Genomic DNA, 4,100 nt, shown 5'->3' with positions numbered 1-4,100 from the left:
AGTTCATGCTTCGAACGAAGAACCCGACAGGGAAAGTTCCATATAGACTCTACTTGGTAATGGATGATCTTGCAGATGAGTTTGGGATTGGAACTCTTCGACTTACGACAAGACAGACATTTCAACTTCATGGCGTGCTTAAGAAGGATCGGAAGACAGTTATGAGTACCATCATCAGAAATATGGGATCCATACTTGGAGCATGTGGTGACTTGAATAGAAATGTTCTAGCTCCTGCAGCACCATATTTGACGAGAAAAGATTATTTATTTGCGCAGGAAACTGCAGAAAAAGTTGCTGCTCTTCTTTTTTTTACAAATGGCAAAGCAATTTCTTATTTTCAACATATCAATCAATGTGATTGGCCAAAGACAATAAGACTCTAAATATCTAAGACATCATCTTTTTTCCAAGATAATATCAAAAGATATGGATGACAACAATAATATCTGAGAAAATGCTAACACGACCTCGGAGAATTTTATGGCACTTGGCATGTCATCGAGGAATACAGCAGAAGAGCCAAATATTTGTTTCAGGTAATGATGAAAGTTTTAAAAACTTGCCATAGTAATCCATCAAACCACGCAATACATTTGAGAGCAAACCTGCAACTTTAATTACTGCATCATGTAATGACAAAAAAAATACCCTCTGAAGGCAGAAAACTTATACTTGGGCTTGCTGCTTGTTCATAAAATCAATCATCTTTGGATCCAGTAATTTTTTTGTTTAAGCTCCTCGACATCAGTCGCTAGTTCCTTCCTGCTTTCCTTAAAAAGCAGATAGCGGTAGGTAAACCATAGTGCATAGCCGAGGCCAATAAGCTCCATAAATTTTGGTAGCAAAGGAACGGAGTTGATTGCACTAACAACAGTTGAGGGGCAAAGCGCATTCTTTCTGGTTTTACACTGGAGTGTCTTGCGGGCATTCCAAGAAACCGTCGTTTGAAGGCCTGTACTTGCCTGGGAGGCCCCAGAGCAGCGTGAAATTGAGTGCATGAGAAAAATGTAGAGGCTGTGCAGGCAGCCATCTCTACACAAAAGAGCTAAAACTGCAGGATCGAATTTGAGACACGAAATATTCAAACTGCTCTTCTTGCCTCTCAGTCAGGTTCTTATTATGATTTATGGGTAGATGGAGAGAAAATAATGTCAGCAGATCCACCAGATGTTGAAAAATTTCTATAAAACCATCAACAATCGACCACCCCTAATTCTCTGTACATTGATTTGAAAACCGTTTTTTACGCAGTTACCAAAACAGGGTCTCGAAGAATCGCGATTCCCTCTCAAACCATTAGGAATTCAAGCAAAAAATTTCTGGGTTTTATAACTCATTCTATTAGGGAAAAAACCCATGTCTTCTTTTTTCTAAATTTGTCCTGGGTTGATCACAAACTGCTTTTGAAAACTGACGTTTGCAGGGATTGCGTATGGATTGCTTGTCAAATCCAACAAAATTCAATTGGCTTTGTCAAGCCTGTGACTTGACTAATCAGAATCAGCCAAAACCTGAACAAGATCAGCTGAAGCTGCAAATGAAAGTCAACTTAGAGACAATATCTTCTAATGTTTGGATTTGAAAGTGCAAGTGAAGCGTGGTCGTCAAGTCAAAATGTTGTTTCTTTGAATTATTTAATAGGGAGGAAGTAACTCAAGATATAGATTGATCGAATGATGAGAAAGTACTGATCTGAGTTATGAATAATGACTGCATGCGTGATGGTGGCGGCAGGGATTAAAATTTCAATAGGTTATTAATTTATATGTAGAACATGTGTGAAGTGATAGTGGTAGAAGAGCAAGAATTTCTCAGTGAGAGTCCTGTGACATCTGGGGACGAATTCATCAATTAGAAGTCCTTCTTCTCAGAATGAAAATTTTCACGCAGATCAATTGATCAGGACACGATTCTCAGGAAGCTGATTGTCAAGATATTCAAGAATACTTTCCAGTCCGGTTTTCTTTCAATCCTCTACAGCCTTGGGAGCAAACCATTGCAAATATGGGACAAAGAAGTTGTAAATGGACAGATTAAATGGTTACAAGATTCAGTCCGATGTTCTGGAAATTGTTGGCCCAAATGTGAACATCACATGCCCTACAGATCTTGCTGCGACACTTGGTATTAAACTGCCATTTTTGGTGATGATTGTCAAGAATCTGAAGAAATATTTTACATTTGAGATTCAAATCCTAGATGACAAGAATGTTCATCGCCGATTTAGAGCTTCCAACTATCAAGCTATAACCCGTGTGAAACCATACATGAGTGCGCTGGTTGACTGTTTTATTTTTTTTATTTTTTTTTTTATTTTTTATTTTTATTTTTATTTTTTTATTATTTTATTATTTATTATTTTTTTTATTTTGTTATTTTTATTATTAACAGTCTAGAAAATGAAATTAATCCTATCTTTAAAAACAAAAATGGTTAGTTTTAAATTTTCTTTTTAACAAATGGACACAAAAATTTGCATATTGAAAGATATTTTTGATGAAGCATATTGCAAAACATTTATTTATTCCTGAAATTGGTCGCTCAAATCATCCCTATTTTCTGATCCTCAAGATCGTACAAAGATGCAGGAGGAGAGTATACTTATTCTAAGCAAAACTGAAACCTATTTTCTGATCCTCGAGATCGTACAAAGACGCAGGAGGAGAGCATACTTATTCTAGGTAAAAGCAGCACTGAAAATGAAAGCAAAAGCTAAATCTAAAAGCCTACCTACTCTATACTAATTAGAATTTACAAATTAGTTACGTGTAGTTAAACTTCCAATGAAGCCATTCACGTAGCAGTGACAACAATAGATTCAGTAGCAAGTTTTCAAATGATGGATGAAAATATTTGACAGTGAATGAGTCTGGTTGCTGTAACTGCAAATCAACTAAAAGATTAAAAAATGAATCTAATCTAGTACTTACCTGGAACCATTGTTCGATGAAGCTTTGATAAGCACAGTTACTCTCACTCAGATTATGCTGTAACTCCTGTTCTTCTTCTCCGATCTGCTGCTCTTCTTCCTCGATCTCTTGTTCTAATGATTGTTCGCCATCAGATACGCAAGATTCTTCAGATGTTGATATTTCTTGGGGAGTAGTTGAACTTTCAATTTTTGTCAAGATCTCCTTTTCCAGGGAAGAGGAGATTCCGACTTCTGCAAGGATCTGAGTGAGTAGTTCCAAGCTGACACTCATTATAAAACCATGTTGAAAGAGAAAAGCAAATAAAAATCAGCACACTAAAAATTGAATTAAAAACAAAAGGACCACAGAAATAATCTTGAATTCAATACTCAATTAAACCCTCTTACAAGGACTGCTCATTAATTGAGTAATTGAATGCTTCAATTATAACCATGAACCATGAATTCATCAAACACTCTTCACAGTTGAGAAAATCAAACACACTTGCAGAAATCAAAATTCACACTTGCATAAATGTAAACACACCCTACATGCCCTGATCCATAAGAGGTCGAGCCCATTACGGTATCTCGAATGCGATGCGTAGGCTGTTCCCCACGTCTTACCGCCTTAACACCTCGGAGTTAGGAACATGTCTAAACACACTTGCATAAAAAAAATAATCAAACTAAACTTCAATCCATCGTGCCTCCCCGGCAACGGCGCCAAAATGTTGGGTGAAACTATGTTCGTTTAATTCCGTTGTAGTACTTACCCAACTATTTAATTTATCAATCTGAGGTCCGTAGACTTACGAGACACATGCACTATATATGCAGGACTGAAGTGGAACTAATCTAATCTAATCTAATCTAAATTACTGAAATCAAATTAAAGCATTGAAACACTAACTAGGAAAGCATGAAATTGCATAAAGGAAAATAAATACAACATGTGAAGAAGTGAATGGAAAACAACAGATATGAGCTCATAACAATAAAACTATGTCAAATTATATTACAATAACTAAATTACAAATCATGAAAGAATCAAAGTTAATCTCTATTCTCCATTATTCATTATTCACTATCACAATGAAGAGAGAGCACTCTCTTATATACATGAGGAAGATAACCTTTCCATAATTACATATCAAATATTCTCTCAAGCACTCTCAACTAGTTT

The 4,100-nt window shown here is 36.0% G+C and overlaps 1 pseudogene; it reads right to left on the bottom strand.

The window, feature by feature from the left end:
* Window positions 1-319: 319 nt before the first annotated feature.
* Window positions 320-1,087, bottom strand: LOC149178042 (protein CURVATURE THYLAKOID 1C, chloroplastic-like; annotated as a pseudogene).
* Between the last annotated feature and the right edge of the window lie 3,013 nt (window positions 1,088-4,100).

The sequence above is a fragment of the Pinus tabuliformis genome, chromosome 4_1 (genome assembly GCF_031772625.1).
Source record: "Pinus tabuliformis cultivar Carrire ecotype Pingquan chromosome 4_1, CPIR1, whole genome shotgun sequence".
Classification (NCBI taxonomy): domain Eukaryota; kingdom Viridiplantae; phylum Streptophyta; class Pinopsida; order Pinales; family Pinaceae; genus Pinus; species Pinus tabuliformis.
The sequence above is the reverse complement of the archived record's forward strand: the minus strand, read 5'-3'. Positions and strand labels throughout refer to the sequence as shown.